Genomic DNA, 21,752 nt, shown 5'->3' on the forward strand with positions numbered 1-21,752 from the left:
CACACTCTTGTCAATGTCTCTTAGTTTCAGTATTATGTCCCACCTACGTATGGAATAATACAGTTCCTGGTTTTTTCTGATTTACTTATTTCGCTTCGTATCATGTTATCAAGATCCCACAATTTTGCTGTAAATGTTCTGATGTCATCATTTCTTATGGCTGAGTAGTATTCCATAGTGTATATGTGCCACATCTTCTTTATCCAGTCATCTATTGATGGGCTTTTTGGTTGTTTCCATGTCCTGGCCACTGTGAACAATGCTGCAATAAACATGGGGCTGCATGTGTCTTTACGTATCAATGTTTCTGAGTTTTGGGGATATATACCCAGTAGAGGGATTGCTGGGTCATAAGGTAGTTCTATTTTCAGTTTTTTGAGGAACCACCATACTTTCTTCCATAATGGTTGTACTACTTTACATTCCCACCAACAGTGTATGAGGGTTCCTTTTTCTCCACAGCCTCTCCAACATTTGCTATTACCTGACTTGCTAATAACAGCTAATCGAACAGGTGTGAGGTGGTATCTTATTGCCGTTTTGATTTGCATTTCTCTAATAGCTAAAGAAAATGAGCATCTTTTCATATATCTGTTGGCCATTTGTATTTCTTCCTGGGAGAAGTGTCTATTCATATCCTCTTCCCATTTTTTTATTGGATTGTTTGTTTGTTTGTTGTTGAGTTTTATGAGTTCTTTGTATATTTTGGATATTAGGCCCTTATCTGAGCTGTTGTTTGAAAATATCATTTCCCATTTAGTTGGCTTTCTGTTTATTTTGTTATCAGTTTCTCTTGCTGAGCAAAAACTTCTTAGTCTGATGTAGTCCCATTCATTAATTTTTGCCTTCACTTCTCTTGCCATTGGAGTCAAATTCATAAAATGCTCTTTAAAACCCAGGTCCATGAGTTGAGTACCTATGTCTTCTTCTATGTACTTAATTGTTTCAGGTCTTATGTTTAGATCTTTGATCCATTTTGAGTTAATTTTTGTACAGGGAGAGAGACTGTAGTCCAGTTTCATTCTTTTGCATGTGGCTTTCCAGTTTTCCCAGCACCATTTATTGAAGAGGCTTTCTTTTCTCCATTGTGTGTTGTTGGCCCCTTTATCAAAAATTATTTGACTATATATATGTGGTTTTATTTCTGGACTTTCTATTCTGTTCCATTGGTCTGAGTGTCTATTTTTCTGCCAATACCATGCTGTTTTGATTGTCGTGGCCCTATAATAGAGTTTGAAGTCAGGTATTGTTATGCCCCCAGCTTCATTCTTTTTCTTTGGGATTGCTTTGGCTATTCGGGGTTTTTTATAATTCCATATAAATCTGATGATTTTTTGCTCTATTTCTTTAAAAAACGTCATTGGAAGTTTGATGGGAATTGCATTAAATTTGTATATTGCTTTGGGTAATATAGCCATCTTGATTATATTTATTCTTCCTAGCCAAAAACAAGGTATATTCTTCCATCTCATTATATCTTTTTCGATTTCCCTTAACAATGGTTTATAGTTTTCATTATATAAGTCCTTTACATTCTTTGTTATGTTTATTCCTAAGTATTTTATTTTTTTTGTTGCAATCGTGAAGGGGATTATTCTTTTGAGTTCCTTCTCAGTTGTTTCATTGTTGGCATATAGAAAGGCTATTGACTTCTGTATGTTAATTTTGTATCCTGCGACCTTACTGTATTGGCTTATTGTTTCTAGTAGTCTTTTTGTGGATTCTTTGGGGTTTTTGATGTATAGGATCATATCATCTGCAAAAAGTGATACCTTTACTTCTTCTTTTCCGATATGGATGCCTTTTATTTCTTTGTCTTGTCTGATTGCTGTGGCGAGAACCTCTAGTACCACATTAAATAAGAGTGGAGAGAGTGGACAACCCTGTCTTGTTCCTGATTTAAGGGGGAAAGCCTTCAGTTTAGTGCCATTTAATATGATGTTAGCTGATGGTTTATCATATATGGCCTTTATCATGTTGAGATATTTTCCTTCTATACCCATTTTGTTGAGAGTCTTAAACATAAAATTGTGTTGTATTTTATCGAAAGCCTTTTCTGCGTCTATTGATAAGATCATGTGGTTTTTGTTCTTTGTTTTGTTGATATGGTGTATTACATTACCCGTTTTACGTATGTTGAACCATCCTTGAGATTCTGGGATGAATCCCACTTGATCATGATGTATTATCTTTTTAATATGTTGTTGTATTCGATTTGCTAGTATTTTGTTTAGTATTTTAGCATCTGTATTCATTAGAGATATTGGTCTGTAGTTTTCTTTTTTTGTGCCATCCTTGCCTGGTTTTGGGATGAGGGTTATATTGGCCTCATAAAATGTGTTTGGAAGTATTGCTTCTTCTTCAATTTTTTGGAAGACTTTGAGTAGAATAGGAACCAAGTCTTCTTTGAATGTTTGATAAAATTCGCTGGTATAGCCGTCAGGGCCTGGACTTTTATTTTTGGGGAGGTTTTTAATGGTTTTTTCTATTTCTTCTCTACTGATAGGTCTGTTTAGGCTTTCTGCTTCTTCTTGACTCAGTCTAGGAAGGTTGTATTTTTCTAGGAATTTATCCATTTCTTCTAGGTTGTTGAATTTAGTGGCATAAAGTTTTTCATAGTATTCTACAATAATTCTTTGTATATCTACAGTGTCCGTGGTGATTTCTCCTCTTTCATTTTGGATTTTGTTTATATGAGTTCTTTCTCTTTTTTCCTTGGTAAGTCTTGCCAAGGGTTTGTCAATTTTGTTGATCTTTTCAAAGAACCAGCTCCTTGTTCTATTAATTTTTTCTATAGTTTTTCTGTTCTCTAATTCATTTATTTCTGCTCTGATTTTTATTATTTCCTTTCTTCGGCTGGTTTTGGGTTGTCTTTGTTCTTCTTTTTCTAGTTCCTTAAGGTGGGAAGTTAAGTGGTTCACTTGGGCTCTCTCTTGTTTGTTCATATATGCCTGAAGCGATATGAACTTCCCTCTTATCACTGCTTTTACTGCATCCCATAGATTCTGATATGTCGTATTGTCATTTTCATTAGTCTGTATATATCTTTTGATCTCTGCACTTATTTCTTCTTTGACCCATTCATTCTTTAAAAGTATGTTGTTTAGTTTCCACATTTTTGTGGGATTTTTTTCCTCTTTTTTGCAGTTGAATTCTAGTTTCAAGGCTTTATGATCAGAAAATATGCTTGGTACAACTTCAATTTTTCTGAATTTGCTGATGTTGTTTTTGTGGCCCAACATATGGTCAATTCTTGAGAATGATCCATGTACACTGGAGAAAAATGTATACTCAGTCACTTTGGGATGAAATGTCCTGTAGATGTCTATCATATCCAGGTGCTCTAGTGTTTTGTTTAAGGCCACTATGTCTTTGTTGATTCTCTGTTTGGATGACCGATCTAGAGCCGTCAGCGGTGTATTGAGGTCTCCAAGTATGATTGTATTTTTGTCAGTTTTTGTTTTAAGATCAATAAGTAGCTGTCTTATATATTTTGGTGCTCCTTGGTTTGGTGCATATATATGAAGAATTGTTATGTCTTCTTGATTCAGTGTCCCCTTAGCCATTATGAAATGGCCATTTTTGTCTCTGAGTACTTTTCCTGTCTTGTAGTCAGCATTATCAGATATGAGTATTGCTACACCTGCTTTTTTTTGGATGTTATTTGCTTGGAGTATTGTTTTCCAGCCTTTCACTTTGAATTTGTTTTTATCCTTGTTACTTAGATGAGTTTCCTGTAGGCAGCATACAGTTGGATTTTCTTTTTTAATCCATTCTGCTACTCTGTGCCTTTTTATTGGTGAGTTTAATCCGTTTACATTTAGTGTAATTATTGATACTTGTGAGTTCCCTATTGCCATTTTATATCTTGCTTTCTGTTAGTTTCGTGCCTTGTTTGATCCTTCTCTTTCCTTTTTCTATCTTTTGTTTTTATTTGGTTGTATTCCATACATCTTTCCTCTGTTGCTATCTTTTTTATCTCATGTGCTTCTGTGGTTTTTTCAATGGTGGTTACCTTTGAGTAATGAAAAGGGTCCCTACCCTGTTCATTGTAGCGAACTATTTTGTGAGTACTTTTGCACTCCATCGTCCTTTGCTACTGTTAATCTCCGTCTTCTCCCCCTCTTTCTTTTTGTTGTTGTCACAGTTTAAATTTGGTTTTATTGTGTTCTTCTTGGAGCTTTTACTTGTGGCTCTGTTTTTTTTTGTTCTTTGTATCTGATTGGAGAACCCCCTTTAGTAATTCCTGGAGTGGGGGTTTTCTGATGATAAATTCCCTCATCTTTTCTGTATCTGTGAATGTTTTTATTTCTCCTTCATATTTGAAGGATAGCTTTGATGGGTATAGTATTCGTGGCTGAAAGTTCCTCTCTTTCAGGACTTTAAATATTGGGGTCCACTCTCTTCTAGCTTGTAGAGTTTCTGCTGAGAAATCTGATGATAATCTAATGGGCCTTCCTTTATATGTTGTATTCTTCTTTTCCCTGGCTGCCTTGAGAATTTTTTCTTTGCTGTTGGTCTGTGTCAATTTCATTATGATATGCCTTGGAGTAGGTTTGTTGGGGTTAAGAAAACTTGGAGTTCTGTTTGCTTCTTGAACTTGAGGCTTTAGTTCTTTCCACAGGCTTGGGAAGTTCTCATCTATTATTTGTTTGAGTATGTTCTCCATTCCATTTTCTCTCTCTTCTCCCTCTGATATACCTATTATTCTTATGTTATTCTTTTTGATGGAGTCAGATAATTCTTGTAGGGCTATCTCATTTTTTTTAATTTTTGAGTCTCTTTCTTCTTCTCTCTGTTGTGCCTCAAGTTGCTTGTCTTCTATTTCACTAATCCTCTCTTCTATCTGACCTGTTCTATTAGCTAAACTTGTTACTTCGTTTTTCAGCTCGTGAATTGAGTTTTTCATCTCTGTTTGATTTGTTTTTATAGTTTCAATTTCCTTGGACATATATTCTTTGTGTTCATTGAGTTGTTTTCTGAGCTCCCTATATTGCCTTTCTGTGTTTTCTTGTATATCTCGGAGGATTTTTAGGATTTCTATCTTGAATTCTCTGTCATTTAGCTCCAAGGTTTCCAATATATTAAATTTTTTCTCCATAGATTTTTCCTCATCTAGCTGTGTTACCTCTCTTTCTTTTGTATCCATGATATTCGATTTTCTCTTCCTTAATGGCATCTGAGGGTGGTTTTGTTGATAGTATTAATGAGATTTAATAAAGAATAAAAAGTTAAAAAATTAAAAAAAATTAAAAATCGAAAAGAGTTGTTTTTTTTAAAAAAAATTAATAATGAAATAAAGAAAAATAAAATAAAATAAAAATTTTAAAAAAAGGAAATTATTCCCCCCCTCCTTTTTTCCTCTCCTCTCCTCTCCCCTCTTTCTTGAGAAAATCTTGTGGTGGACTGTGAGTTATAACAAACAATGCCTGTGATGGAGGGCCTGAATTGGGGAAAAGTAATAAAGGGGCAAAAAAGAAAAAAAGAAAAAAAAAAAAAAAAAAAAAAGAGCGTATGGACCCACAAAAAGCAAATAAGGAAAAAATTTGGGTCAAGAATAAAATGATTTGCTTTTAGGTGTTGGTTGTCTAAGAGTTATGATGAGAGGAATAAGAGGAAAACGGAAAAATGGGGGACAAATTAAAAACTTACTATTGTATTTAGTGGAACAAGAACTAGATAATATGGAGAGCCAGGGATGGGAGCACTGCTAGTGAGTTAAAAAGGTGAAGTAAAAACCCCCCAAAATGCCACAAACATAGGTTTGAGTCCCAGATAAGATAATTTGTTTGTTATTGAGGTTTGAATGAGAGGAGATGTAAAGGAGAAAGGAAGAAACTAATATAGAGGGAGAAAAGAAAGAGAGAGAGAGAAAAAAAGAGGGAACCACTAAAAGAAGAAAAAAGAAAGGAGAGAGAGAGAGTTAAGGGTTTTGGAGTGCAACCCTCATAGAGAGAAAGGAAGAGAAGAGAAAAGATAATGGGAGATGTAACACTTATGGGTAGTGTAGTTCAAGGAGAGGAGAGAGTAAGACCAGTAGAGAGTTAATCGGCCAAATTGGAGGAAGAAAAAAAAGTATCAAGAATGAAGATAAGAGAAACAAACGAACAAATATAATAAAATGTGATAGGTTATAAAGTCTGCAGATTATTCTTGATTTTGAGAGGTTATCTTCTTGCTTTTTCTTTTCTCTCCCTCTTCCTGGTCGGTGACTCTGTACCCCGGGTTCTGCCCCTTTGGCACGCTCAGGTAGAGGTTTGCAGTTGATAAGTCTCTATGGCAATGTCATGTATTGTGCTTTAGTCTCATGGGAGTCGAGGCTCATTAGCATTTATAGGCTCCGACAGTGAGAGAGTCCGTGTTCCTGGAGCCTTTCTCCTAGTCTTTCCTTCCTCAATTAGTAGCCTGATAATCCAGCTATGGGGTTGCTGCTGCCTCTGCCTGGATAGTAAGAGGCTCAAAGAGCTGGCAACTCCCCACTCTATTTCCACTCAGCACAGGGCTCTGGGTAAGGCTCAGTCAGTCAGAGCTGCTAGCATAATCAGGCGGGCTTTCCGCCCACTCAAAGACCACTGGCTCTGCCACTCTGTCCGGTAACACAAGCGGGCGCCCACTTCTGGGAGGCGCTTGGAGGAAACTCTCACTCACTGTCTGCGACCAGGATATCCAGCCAGCAGTCTCACGCTCTGAGTGAAACCCCAACCGCAGGGAAAAGTTGCAGCGTTGGAATTGAGTCTCGCTCCGTCCCCGTGCGCGGCTTTTGCAAGGCGCTGGGGCGGCTCGAGATTCCGCTTTGGCCCACACAAAGGCCCCTGACTCTGCCCCTCTCTGCGATAACACGGGCGCGCACTGCGGAGGCACTCGGAGGAATCGCTCACTCCTTATCTGCGCGCGCACACCAGGATATGAGGCCGGCCGCGGTTCCCTCTGAGTGAAACCCTCACCAGCACGGAAAATCTCCACCATTGGTAGTAGTTCTCACTCCCTCCCGTGCGTGGCTTTCCCAGGGCGCTGGGGCTGCCCAGAGACTCTGTCCTCGGCCCACAGAAAGGCCTCTGACCCTGCCTCTCCGTGGGGCAACACGGGCACCCACTTCCGGGGCCTAGGAAGAAATTCTCGCCCACTAACTGCGCACCGACCAGGAGACCGGGTAAAATGGCCGCTCCGCTTGTCTTTCTTTGTTTGGGTTTGGCGCGAGTGTTAGCTTGTATTGCCCGGGTTGCCACAGGATCAGATTTTCCTCGGCTTGTATCTGTGTGCCACAGCCTGGTTCGGCCGTTTGTGCCGCGGCGGCCTGGATCTATTCACCCCCTTTGCCCGCCTCAGTTTCTATATTCACAGTTACCAGAGAAAGCCGCCCTGTTTAGGTTAGTGAGGAAGGCGGAGCATTTCTTACTCCCTTTTTCCTTCGGGGTTTGGTTATATATTTAGCCAATTTTTCACTCAATCATACCTTTGGGTGTATTGCGAAGCATCTGGAAGCTCCAAGTATAGGTTTTTCTGTTTCTGGTTGAAGATCTTGTTGAGTTTTGGGGGAGATTTATCGGTATCGCTTCCTACCTCGCCATTACTCTGACGTCATCTCCCACCACTCTTATTCAACATAGTCCTGGAAGTCCTAGCTACAGCAATCAGACAAGAAGAAGAAATAAAAGGCATCCAAATAGGAAAAGAAGAAGTAAAACTATCATTATTTGCAGATGATATGATACTATATATAGAAAACACTAAAGACTCAGTCATAAAACTATTGGACATGATAAATGAGTTCAGCAATGTGGCAGGGTATAAAATTAATACACAGAAATCAGAGGCATTTTTATACACCAACAATGAACTGTCAGAAAGAGAAATTAAGGAAACAATCACCTTCACTTCACTATTGCAACAAAAAAATAAAGTATGTAGGAGTAAATTTAACCAGGGAGGTTAAAGATTTGTACTCGGAAAATTATAAAACATTGATAAAAGAAATCAGGAAAGATACAAACAAGTGGAAGCATATATACCATGCTCATGGTTAGGTAGAATAAACATCATTAAAATGTCTATATTACCCAAAGCAATTTATAAATTCAATGCAATACCGATTAAAATACCAATGACTTACTTCAAAGATATAGAACACATATTCCAAAAATTTATATGGAACCAAAAGAGAACACGAATAGCCTTAGCAATCTTGAAAAGGAAGAATAAAGTGGGAGGTATCATACTTCTGGATATCAAGTTATACTATAAGGCCATTGTACTCAAAACAGCCTGGCCTGACCTGTGGTGGCACAGTGGATAAAGCGTTGACCTGGAAATGCTGAGGTCGCCGGTTCAAAACCCTGGGCTTGCCTGATCAAGGCACATATGGGAGTTGATGCTTCCAGCTCCTCCCCCCTTCCCTCTCTCTCCCTCTCTCTCTCTCTCTCTCTCTCTCTCTCTTCCTCTCCTCTCTAAAATGAATAAATAAAAAATTAAAAAAAAAAAAACAGCCTGGTACTGGCATAAGATCAGGCATATAGATCAATGGAACAGAACTGAGAACCCAGAAATAAACCCACACCTTTATGGACAATTGATATTTGACAAAGGAGGAAAGAGCATACAGTGGACTAAAGACAGTCTCTTTAATAAATGGTGTTGGGAAAATTGGACAGCTATATGCAAAAAAGTGAAACTAGACCACCAACTTATACCATTCACAAAAATAAACTCAAAATGGATAAAAGACTTACATGTAAGCTGTGAAACTATAAACATCTTGGAAGAAAATATAGGCAGTAAACTCTCTGATTATCTCTTGTAGCAATATTTTTGCTAATTTATCTCCACAGATAATTGAAATAAAGGACAGGATGAACGAATGGGACTATATCAAACTCAAAAGCTTTTGCACAGCAAAAGACACCATAAACAAAATAAAAAGACAGCCCACACAATGGGAGAACATATTCTCCAATACGTCTGATAAGGGGTTAATAACCAAAATTTATAAAGAACTTCTAAAACTCAAGACCAAGAAGTTAAACAATCCAGTTAAAAAAATGGGCAAAAGAACTGAATAGACACTTTTCTAAGGAGGACATACTAATGGCCAATAGGCATATGAAAAAATGTTCAACGTCACTAATCATCAGCAAAATGTAAATTAAAACCACAATGAGATATCACCTCACACCAGTCAGAATGGCGCTCATTAACAAAACAACACAGAATAAGTGCTGGCAAGGATGTGGAGAAAAGGGAACCCTCCTGCACTGCTGGTGGGAATGCAATCTTGTGTAGCCACTGTGGAGAACTGTATGGGGATTTCTCAAAAAATTAGAAATAGAACTGCCTTTTGACCCAGCGACCCCACTTTTAGGAATATATCCTAAGAATGCCAAATCACTGATTCAAAAGAAGATATGTTCCCCCATGTTTACTGCAGCATTGTTTACAATAGCCAAGATCTGGAAACAGCCCAAGTGTCCGTCAGTGGGCGAATGGATTAAAAAGCTGTGGTTCATATACACAATGGAATACTACATGGCTGTGAAGAAGAAGGAAATCTTACCTTTGGTGACATCATGGATGGAACTGGAGATTATTATGATAAGTGAAATAAGCCAAGCAGAGAAAGAAAAGTATCATATGATCTCATATATATGTGTAATCTAATGAACAAAGTGAACTGAGGAACAGAATAGAGGCAGAGGCAGGGTCACAGGGACCAGAGGGACAGCTGTCAGAGGGAAGGGGGATGTAGGGATGGGATCAGAGAAGGTAAAAGGATTAGTGAAACTATATATACATAACACAGAAATATAGATAACAGGACAACAAATCCTAGAGGGAAGGGGGAAGGGAGAGAGGGGGAGGGGGTAAAGAGGGTATTAAAAGGAACACAGAGGTGGGGGGAAGGAGTTATATTCAGTGGAACACTTGAATCCAAGTAAACATAATAAATTAAAAAGTAATAAAAAATAAAAATAAATTTAAAAAATAAAAAATATGGGAGTAGATACAAATTGATATAAAAAAAATTAAAACAGGCTCCCAATAGAAGAATGAACAAAACCCTGGCCAGTGGCTCAGTGGATAGAGCGTCAGCCTGACATATGAATGCCTGGGTTCAAGTCCCGGTCATGGCACACAGGAGAAGTGACCATCTGCTAACTCTCCCTTCTCTCCCTCTTCCCCTCCCACAGCCAGTGGCTCAATTGGTTTGAGCATGGCTCTGGGCACTGAGGATAGCTCAGCTGGTCTGAGCAAGTGAGGCTCAGGAGCTAAAACCAGCTCGGTACTTGAGCATGGGCCTCAGATGGGGTTGCTGGGTAGATCCTGGTTGGGGTGTATGTGGGAGTCTGCCTATCTCCCCTCTTCTCACCAAGGAAAGGAGGGAGAGAGAAGAGAGGGAAAGGGAGAGGAAGAGCATAGGAATATGTTTAGTCTTGCCTGACCAGGGTAGCACAGTGGATGAAAAATCAACCCGGAATGCTGAGGTTGCTGGTTTAAAGTCCCGAGCTCACTGGCTCTGAGCACTAGCTTGTCAGCATGGGGTCACTGGCTCACTGGCTTGAGCAGGGAATCATCCATCCACACAATCCCAAAGCTCGCCAGCTTGAACCCAGAGATCACTGGCTTGAGCAAGGGGACACTGGCATGGCCCCAGTCAAGGCAGCTACAAGAAGCTCAATGTACAACTGAAGTGCAAGCAACTATGAGTTGATGTTTCCCAACCTCTCTCACCCTCTCTCTCCCTCCTTATCTCTCTCACTCTCTGTCTCTCAAAATTTGTTGTTTTTTTCAAAATTTGTTTTTAAAAAAGTGTTTAGTCTTACTAGTAATTATAAAGTCAGAGTAAAGCAATGCCTATTAAATTTTTTAAAACTGAGGAAAAATACTTGCACTGGCAGAAGTACAATGAAACAGGAACTCTCTGGAAGTATCAGTAAAATGTGAAAATTCTATCTGGGAAACAATTTTTTTTTCTATTTTTACAGGGACAGAGAATCAGAGAGAGGGATAGATAGGGAAAGACAGACAAGAACTGAGAGAGAGATGAGACGCATCAATCATCAGTTTTTCATTGTGACACTTTAGTTGTTCATTGATTGTTTCTCATATGTGCCTTGACCGTGGGCCTTCAGCAGACCGAGTAACCCCTTGCTGGAGCCAGCGACCTTGGGTCCAAGCTGGTGAGCTTTTTTGCTCAAGCCAGATGAGCCCGCGCTCAAACTGGCAACCTCGGGGTCTCGAACCTGGGTTCTCCACATCCCAGTCCGATGCTCCATCCACTGCACTACCGCCTGGTCAGGCAACAATTTTTTGATGTGTAACAAGAGCCTTAAAGATATTTATATTCTTGGGGATGGAAGAAAACTTGACTTGTGAGGAGTGAACACACAATGTAGTGGACAGAGATGTGCTGTAGGATTGGGTACCTGATACCTGCATAATTATGTTAACCACTGTCACCCCAATAAATTCAATTTAAAAAGATATTTATATTCTTCAACTCAATAATTCCATTTCTCAGAATCAATCTTAGAGAAATGATCTTAATATGGAAAAGACTATGTGCATATAATTAGTGTTTTAATATTTTTTAAAACTGGAAATAATCTAATTATCCATCACTTAGTAAAAATTATTAATATAGCATGACTCGAGCACAAAACATTTGTTAAAAGTGACATTCACATGCAATATATAACATAAAAATATATGTAAATGAATGTGTAAAATAACACACCCAGCTGCACATACAATATAATTAAAAATTATTCTTAAAAAGCACAGCCATGGAGACAAAAATTCTATAGAAAAAATATGCAAAAATTTAACAGTGGTAGTCTCTTACATTCTGCATAGTCTACCTTCTACTTCTTAGCACCTAAATACTACTCCTCATAAGAGACCATATGAATTGTCCCCCAGATAGTAAGTATTAAACACAGCTTCTTAATCTCCATCCTGCCATCCCACTGAAGCGAATGAGCTGTGAACACACTTCTTTAAACTGAACAGCTAGAATAAACTGTACCCTCCTCAGTATATCCATTGACGTCTCCTTTTAAATTTTACAATACAGCATTTACTCAATCAATAGCAAATTACAAAATTGGTCCCTCTGACCAAAATATTAAGCCCCTTAACAAAAAGTACTCTGTCTGCCAGCAGGTGGAGGTGCAGGAATTCTAAACATAGGAGCACATTCCTGGCGGCCTGTTTTCCAGTCCCTGAACTAGAAAAGGAACCAATTTGATCACAGTGTTCTTCTTTGTTGTTGTTATTTTAATATCACTTTCCCATCTCCTATCACCATCAAGATTCTGAAGCTTCAGTGAGAACTGCTAGTGTAATTAAAACAAAATGAGTTTGGATATAGGCTACCTGCTGACTCTGGTCATTTCTAAGTCTCCAAACTTAAACACATTGTTTTTCTCTTCCAGTTTCATCATACTCACCTATAAAAAGGAATAGCAATATTTACCTTACAGATTTCTAAGAATATTACCTTAGCAAACACGGCTAAAACACTTAGAATAGTATCTTGAGGCTGACACCAATGAAAGTTTCAACTTCCCTTAATAAAACTGAAGTGTTAATCATTGTGTGAAATATTGAAATATTATTCTAGGGCAGTATAAGCTGTTTAATAAAACAGAGGGTCTGTTCCTTTAAAGAACTTTCCATTTTTAAGAATTAAAACAAATGTCAGGCAAACAGTCACACTTACATATATCAAGCAAGATACTGTCATTAGTACAATAAAAGAAAAGTTGACTGTGTTATGAAGTAGCAGTGCATGGGATCTAACTTAGATTGCTAACGTCAAGAAAGGCCATTGGAAATGGTGATATTTAAGCTGAAATCTAAAGGATAAATAGGAGATAGACAGGAAGACAGTGGAAGTAAATATGATCCAGATGAAAGAGCATGTATGAAGATTCGAAGATAGAAAAGAGTTGGCAGATTTAAAAAAAGAAAACATAAAAAGCCAGTGACTGCAGTATTCTCAGCCACCAGAAGAAAGATTCAAGCAAGGTTAATAACATAGGCACAGCCATGGCTGGCAAATCGCAGTCATGAACCATATCCACTCCATAGCCTGTTTTCATACAGTCCTTGGGCTAAGGGTTTTTAGCATTTTTAAGGATTTTATAGACAAACACTACTAAACAACGAGATATCACTACATGTCTATAAGAATGGCCAAAATCTTAAACACTGACAACACCAAATACTGACAAGAATCTTGAACAACAGGAACTTTCATTCATTACTGATGGGAATATCAGATGGCATATAGCAGTTTGGTAGTTTCTTACAAAATTTAACATACTGTTATCATACAATTCAGCAATTGCTCTCCATAGTATCTACCCAAAAGAGTTGAAAACTTATATCTACACAAATAAGTGCATCCTGCACACAGATGTTTATAGCAGCGTTATTCATCATTTCCAAAACTTAAAAGCAGCCATAATGTCCTTCAATGGGTGAATGGTTAAATAATCTATGTTATAATATACAATGGAATATTATGCAGCATTTAAAAAAAGAGCTTTCAAGCTATGAAAAAACATGGAGGAACCCTGAATGTATATTACTAAGTGAAAAAAATTAATCTGAAAAGGCTACATACTTTAGAATTACAACAATATGACATTCTGGAAAAAGCAAAACTATGGAGAGAGGAAAGAGTTCAGTGCATGCAAAGAGTTGGGCATGGGTCATGAATAGGCAAAGCCCAGAGGAGTTCCAGTATAGTGAAAATACTCTGTATGATACTATAACGGTAGATACATGTCATTATACATTTTTCCAAAGCACGGAATGTAAAATACCAAAAGTGAACCATAAAGTAAACTATGGAATCAAATGAGTGAACCATAATGTAAATATGGACTTTGGGTGATTATGACATGTTAATTTATGTTCATCAGTTCCAACAAATGCACCACTTAGGTGGGGGGATGCTGATAATGGAAGTAGCAATGCATGTGTGGTGGGAGGGTATACAGAGAAACCTCTTTACTTTACTTTCAATTTTGTTATGAACCTACAACTGCTCTAAAAAAAAAGTCTTAGAAAAGAAAAACTGAAGAAAAAACAAAGGATCTCCACTTCCATAAAGATAAAAGAGATATGAGAAGTACACCTGTTCTTTCTGTTAAGTACAGCTAAAAACTCTAAATATTACATAAAGATTTTGAGAGGAGGTGAGAAGGTGATAGATTATATAGGGACCTCAGGATCCAACAAATGACATGACAGTGAGTTCCCTGGGTTTTATTTTGACTCATATAAAACACTGGCTACTACAGAAGCCAACAACCTAGAAAAGCCAATGAAAGCAGCCCCCTCAAAAAAATTTCCAATCTCTAGCCAAAGGACCAGAAAAGGGACTGTCGTCTACCAAGACAGAAATTTTTTGCACTATAACCACTCTACTTCAGCCAAACACCAGAGAAAAAACTGCAGCTCCACCCACCACCACCTCATCTAACACCTGGTGAGGAGCTGAGACTCCACCCATTCCAGACTATAATGGGATGCTCTCACCCCCACCCACCACTGTCAAAAAAGGTAGAATAGGGAGCCAGGGCTTTAAACCTGGTCAGGGCTAACTAGGAATCCCTGCAAGGTGTCATGTGACAGAATGGGAAGAAGAAATAGCCAAATTAGTATAGCTGGATATTCAGCACTCTTACCTCCACAACCGATAGAACAAGGAGACAGAAAATCAACAAGAGCATAGAAAAACCCAGCAATGCCATCAACCAACAAGGCCTAATTGACATTTATAGAACACTCCTCACAATAACAGCAGAATACCCATTTTTTTTCAAGTATCCACAAATATATACCAGATAGGTCATACTCAGCCATAAAACATGCCAACAAATTTTTTAAAATTGAAATCACATGTTGTGATCTCTGAAAATAATGAATCTCCTACAGACTTGAAAGTAAACAAAATACATAGATCAAGAGAAAGTCTCAAAGGAAATTTAAAAATTAAATAAAAATTAAAATAAAAAAACCTAAATAAAAATGTAAATAAATCACATCCAAATTTGTGGGACACAGCTATACCATTAATGTATGTATTAGAAAAGAGAAAAAAATCTCAAATCAATATTCTAGGCTCCCACTTCATTAAACTAGGAAAAGAAAGGTAAATAAATTCAAAAAAAGCCAAAGGAAGGAAATACTATGTATAAAAGCACAAATCAATTAAATTGAAAGTAGGAAACTAATACAGAAAAATCAATAAAACAAAAAGTGGTTTTTTGAAATTAGTAAAATTGACTTTCTTTTTTTTTTTTCTCCAAAGTTAGAAGCAGCAGGGAGGCAGTCAGATAAACTCCCGCACACACCCGACTAGGATTCACCCAGCATGCCCACCAGAAGGCAATGCTCTGCCCATCTGGAACATTGCTCCATTGTGGCTGGAACCATTCCTGCACCTGAGGTGGAGGCCATGGAGCCATCTTCAGCACCTGGGTCAATTTTGCTCCAATGGAGCCTTGGCTATGGGAGGGGAAGAGAGGGGGTAGGGGAAGAGGAGGAAGGGTGGAAAAGCAGATGGGCACTTCTCCTGTGTGCCCTGACCAGGAATCAAACCTGGGACTTCTACACGCCAGCCAATGCTCTACCCCTGAGCCAACTGGCCAGGGCGACTAACTTCTAACAGGACTCACAATGAAAAAAAAGAAAGGACATAAATCAGAAATAAACCAGAGGAAAGCACCACAGACTGTACAGACATGAAAAGAATAAGGGAAAACTCCAAAGAACTCTACACACATATATTTGACATCTTAGAAGAAATGGACCAATTCCTTAAAAACTATACACAATAACAAGCATGTACAACCATAACACAAAACAATATATCTCAAGATCAAGCAAAAAAAAGCCAATCACAAAGTCACATATCGCATCATTCTATTCATACAACATTCTCGAGATGACAAAAATAGAAGCAGATCAGTGGTTTCCAGAGGTTAGGGACATTGAGATGAGAGGTGGGTGTGACTATAAAGGGGTAGCATGAGGCAGTCCTTTGTGGTCCATGGAATAGTTCTGTATCTTGATTGCAGATGGTGGTAGTTACAGGAATATACACGTGATAACAGAACTATTTATGCACATTTTATCAATGTCAATTTCTAATTTTAATATTGTACTATAATTATTTAAGATGTAACCACTGGGAAAAGTGTGTGAGGGGTATATGAGATCTTTGTATTATCTTTGCAACTTTCTGTTAATCTGTAATATTTTAAAATAGAAGGTTAAGGGGGAAAAATACAACAGACACTGTATGTGGTCTCAAATCCTAAAATATTTATTCTCTGGCCCTTTACACAAAATACTTGCCAACACCTGATATAGAACATTTGGAGAATAGCTAGGAGAGTTAAAAAAAAAAAAAAGAAAGAAAATAATTTAAAAGACTATCTCATCTCAAGGGAAAATCTTATGCATATGCTAAGCAGTAAAACCCTAAATCCTTAAATTTCAGAATTAAGTTTATCTGAAGACTAGTATTACCCAAGTATTCACCGAAAAAGTCAATGCATAAAACAATGATAAAATAAATGAATAATAATAACAAAAACAAGAGCCAATTTTTCCTGGGTATTAATATGTATCCAAAATTATATACTGAGTGCCCTGGCTGGTTGGTTCAGTGGATAGAGCATCGGCCCAGAGTGTGAATGTCCAGGTTCAATCCCTGGCCAGGGCACACAGGAGAAGCAATCATCTGCTTCTTTTCCCCTCCCTTTCCCCCTTCTTTCCCTCTTCTCCTCCCAGTCAGTGGCTCAGTTGGTTCAAGCATCAGCCCTGGGCACTGAAGACAGCTCAGTTGGTCTGAGCACATCAGCTTGGGTGTTGAAAATAGTTCAGTTGATTCAAGCATCAGCCCCAGACAGGGATTGCCAGGTGGATTCCAGTAGGGGCACATGTGGTAATCTGTCTCACTATAGCTCCCCTCCTCTCACTTAACCAAAAAAAAAAAAATTTATACTGAGCACATTCCATGCTTTATCTGCTTTAAACCTTCAACTACCCTTTGAGTTAGGTCTATTACCTTACACTGTGTATCACAGAGGTTAATTTCCTTGCCCAAAGTCTCACAGTTAGGAAATAATAGAGCCAGGATTTAAAATTCAGGTAATCTAACCACAAAGCTTATAATTCTAATCCATGATTTAATACTGCCTCTACTGTTTATCCTCCACCTTTATCTATAAATAAACAACCAAGTAAGATACAGAAAATTAAAATTAAGACTGAAGTTAAGTAGTTGTATCTGAACTGAAACATTTAGTTGACCTTTGAAACTGTACTTGAAAGGAAAACCTCACTTAGACACAATGTTCTAAGTATAACTAAGTGGTTAGTAGAAGAAAATACAATAATGTCTTAATTGGCAAGCATCATAAAACAGTTTGTAATTGGAATGCCTGCATTTATTAATCCTAAAAAACATCTATGTTTCCATTCTACTTGAAGACAAAATACAATTATGACACAATGATATATAGATCAAGTTTTGATTTGAGCTGCCTCAGCAGGGGTATGAATTACTAAATGCCTTCTGAAAGGCTCATTCTAAGTAATCCATCATCTCCAGTTTGGAATTTATTAATTTTATAAATGAAAAAACTATTACTTTTCCAAATTTCTATAAAACAAAACTATACAATGCCAGGTATGAGAATTTTAGTATGTTAAATTTCAATTTTCCTCCCTCAAATAAGAAAACAAAACTGAGTGATTATACCTAATGAACACAGTAGTAGGAAAGTCAAGCTTTAAAGAAAGGAGGGGGAAAAATGTGTAACCATCTGGCAACCATACAATATTTAAGAAAATGTTAGTGTTCTAATTGAGATCTAATTGAGTTTGATTTACTTGTCAAGATAATTGCTTCAGTATTAATTAAATATATGTCTCCTGCAGCTGCAGAGAAAGCTAAAACTTACATTCTACTGATTATACAGGATATACATCACTCATTTAAGTCAACATTGCTTGCTAGGCTCATGTTACCCCAAAACAGCTCTCTGTATATTGATTATTAACATCTCAGATCCTGACACTAGTATTTTCTCCATTGATTAAGGCTAAAATTTCTTAAATCTTGACAGGAAATTGGTGAGGCTACCTAGAAATTAGTCAGAAAACCATTCGTATTTACTATTCAAATATGAACAGCTTTTTTGGAAGAGAAATTTTAGTTTTACTTATATTTTTATTTTTTTTACTATTTTTATTTTTTAATTCTAGTTGATATTCAATGCTATATTAGTTTCATGTGTACAGCATAGTGGTTAGATATTTATATAACTTACAAAGGGACCCCCCCCCCATAAGTCTAGTACCCATCGGACAGAGTGCATAATTATTACATCATTATTAACTATATTCTCTGCACTGTACTTTACATCCCTGTGACTGTTTTGTAACTACCAATTTATACTTCTTAATTTCTTCACCTGTTCACTCAGCCCTCCAAATGCCCTCCCAGCTGGCAACCATCAGTTTGTTCTCTGTATCTATGAGTTTGTTTCTGTTTTGGTGGTTTATTTTGTTTTATAGATTCCACATATAAGTGAAATCATATGGTATTTGCTCTTTCTTTGTCTGACTTGTTTCATTTAGCATAATGCCCTCTAGGTCCATCCATGTTGTTGTATATGGTAAGTTTTCATACTATTTATGGCCAAGTACTATTCTTTTGTAAAGATGTACCACATCTTGGCACTGGTCGATTAGCTCAGTCGGTTAAGAGTGTTGGATTCCTGGTCAGGGCACACACAGGAAGCAACCAATAAATGCACGACTGAGTAGAACAACAAATGAATGCTTCCCTTCCTCCTTCTCTCTCTCTCTGTCTCTCTGAAACAATAAATCAAAAGAAATTAAGCCCTGGCCATACAGCTCAGTTGGCTGTAGCATCACTCCAGGCCGTGGAGGTTGCCGGTTCGATTCCCCAGTCAAGGCACATACAGGAGCAGCTCGATGTTCCTGTCTCTTTCTCCCTGTGGCTCTCTCTCAAAATAAAATAAAATAAAGGATATATCACATCTTTATCCAATCTATCAATGAACACTTAGGTTGCTTCCCTCTCTTAGCTACTGTAAATAATGCTGCCATATATCTTTTCAAAAAGTGTTCTGGATTTCTTCAGATAAATATACAGAAGTGGGACTGCTGAGAAATTTTAATTTTAAATTCCCTTAGTATCTGAGGCACTATAATTATCTGTATTTTATTGACTAACAAAATAAACTTCATAAATCATCTTTATCTATTTTCCTTATAACACTTCTCTATTTACAAGTTTTTTACAAATTAAAACAAAACAAAAATTGGCACTTCCCATTGCCTCAGTAATAATTCCAGTATTTATTGGCTGTCATTAAATTTTTCCCCATATATTGAATTTAAATTCTGCTATAGAATCAACTAAATTCTTTTTCCTCATGAAGTGGTGAAGAATAGCTAATCAGTATTCTTAGTAAATGAACTATGAGTGCATATATTTAAAGATAGTTTTTAGATCATCCCATTAACTTTCAGGACACTCATAATCCTCTAAATTCCCTGAACTTTGCCTCCTTGGTTCTACTTTCTAGCTCTCTAATCATCAAGATAATTGTCTTCCAAATCTTTTTCAAGTTTAGCTTCTGGTAGAACAAAGAAATACAGAGAATTCCAGACTAACCAGAGCAGGCTACAAGAATTATACTTACGGCCCATACATCAGTACATCTTTACATCTCATCTTTATGTTTCATTTTTCATCCATTCATTCAGTCACTCAGCCATCAATTATTTCTGAAGCTCCCACTCTAGACCTGACACTGATCCCTACTCTCTGAGGATTTATAGTAAAGAGGCAACTAAAATGCAATGTTATCTGGGATAAAAGAAATAAAGAATGCCATGGAAATATACATAAAGGATTCTTAACATGGAATTAGGTACCTTAGAAAAAGCTCCCCAAAGGAAATGACATTTATGTTAAGTCATCAGAAGTCAGCAAACTCAAGGTGAAGTGGGAAGACAATCCCCGAAATCAGTGGGGATGAGGGGTGGGGGTCAGACCTGAATAGGGAAATTAAAATACATTTTAATACAAACTAAAATAAAAGGAGCCCAGAATGTCTGGAAAGAAAAGAAGTATGGAAGATGAGCAAGAGGTAAGTCTAGGCTTTATCCTGGCAGCTAAGAACATACAATAAGTGCTCAATGCTTCAAATTTGAATTTTACGAAGATTATTTTGGCTACTGTGTAAAACAGGGGTCCCCAAACTACGGCCCGCGGGCCACATGCGGCCCCCTGAGGCCATTTATCCGGCCCCCGCCGCACTTCTGGAAGGGACACCTCTTCATTGGTGGTCAGTGAGAGGAGCATAGTTCCCATTGAAATACTGGTCAGTTTGTTGATTTAAATTTACTTGTTCTTTATTTTAAATATTGTATTTGTTCCCGTTTTATTTTTTTACTTTAAAATAAGATATGTGCAGTGTGCACAGGAATTTGTTCATAGTTTTTTTTATAGTCCGGCCCTCCAACGGTCTGAGGGACAGTGAACTGGCCCCCTGTGTAAAAAGTTTGGGGACCCCTGGTGTAAAAACTAGATTGTAAGAGACTAAGATTGGAGCTAAAGGAAACATTAAGAGTCTATTCCAGCCTGACCAGGCGGTGGCACAGTGGATAGAGCATCAGACTGGGATGCAGAGGACCCACGTTCGAGACCCCGAGGTCACCAGCTTGAGCGCGGGTTCATCTGGTTTGAGCAAAAAGCCCACCAGCTTGAACCCAAGGTTGCTGGCTCTGCTGAAGGCCCACAGTGAAGGCACATATGAGAAAGCAATCAATGAACAACTAAGGTGTTGCAACGTGCAATGAAAAACTAATGATTGATGCTTCTCATCTCTCTCCGTTCCTGTCTGTCTATCCCTCTCTCTGATTCACTCTCTGTCTCTGTAAAAAAATAAAATAAAATAAAAAGAGTCTATTCCAGATACCTAATTATGAGATAATAACAGACTAAACTGAAGTAATGGCAGAAGGAATGGTAAACTATGGAGAGATTAAAGAAATCTGTAGAAAGTGAAATTGATATATCTTTATAACTGATTGTGTATAGGAGGTGACAGGAAGAAGGAACCATGGATTGCCTGAGATTTTTAGTTCTCATGCTAAACCTGAAAAGAACTGAAGTCTTCTTCCACCTTATCTTTTTGTCTTTTAAGTTGTTTCAATTTTTCTTTTCATTTAAAAAGAGTACTATTTGATTAATAAAAAGCAGAAAATTTAAATCATCCCTATTTTCATTTTAGAAAATAATCATTGTAATCATTTTAGCACACGTTATTATTATACAGATTATAAACACTAATTTATAATCTGCGTTCTTTTTCTAAATATTTGTTATAAAGGGGTTCTCAAAATATGGTCCCCATACCAGCAACATAAACATCACTAATGCAAATTCATCTCTCCCACCCCCCAGACCTGCCAAACCATAGTTTCTAAAGATGGGGTCTGTATGACCAGTAGTCACCGCCTTCGCTGCCATTCTTTACCGTCTGCCCGAATCTAATGTGAATGGGCAGCCCATTCACATTAGATTCGGGCAGACGGTAAAGAAACAGCAAAGCCAAAAAATGGTGGACCATTTCTTTATTCTAGCCTCGCACCAGTCAGAGAGTAAACACACACAGGGCTCCAAAACCCTGACA

General features: G+C 37.7%; 1 protein-coding gene across 4 annotated transcripts in view; it reads right to left on the reverse strand.

Annotated features, from left to right (window-relative positions):
* EXOC6B (exocyst complex component 6B) overlaps window positions 1-21,752 on the reverse strand; it is a 675,853-nt gene that overhangs the window by 487,481 nt on the left and 166,620 nt on the right. The gene's annotated exons all lie outside the window — the stretch shown is intronic.

This window comes from Saccopteryx bilineata, chromosome 3 (assembly GCF_036850765.1).
Source record: "Saccopteryx bilineata isolate mSacBil1 chromosome 3, mSacBil1_pri_phased_curated, whole genome shotgun sequence".
In the NCBI taxonomy this organism is placed as follows: Eukaryota; Metazoa; Chordata; class Mammalia; order Chiroptera; family Emballonuridae; genus Saccopteryx; species Saccopteryx bilineata.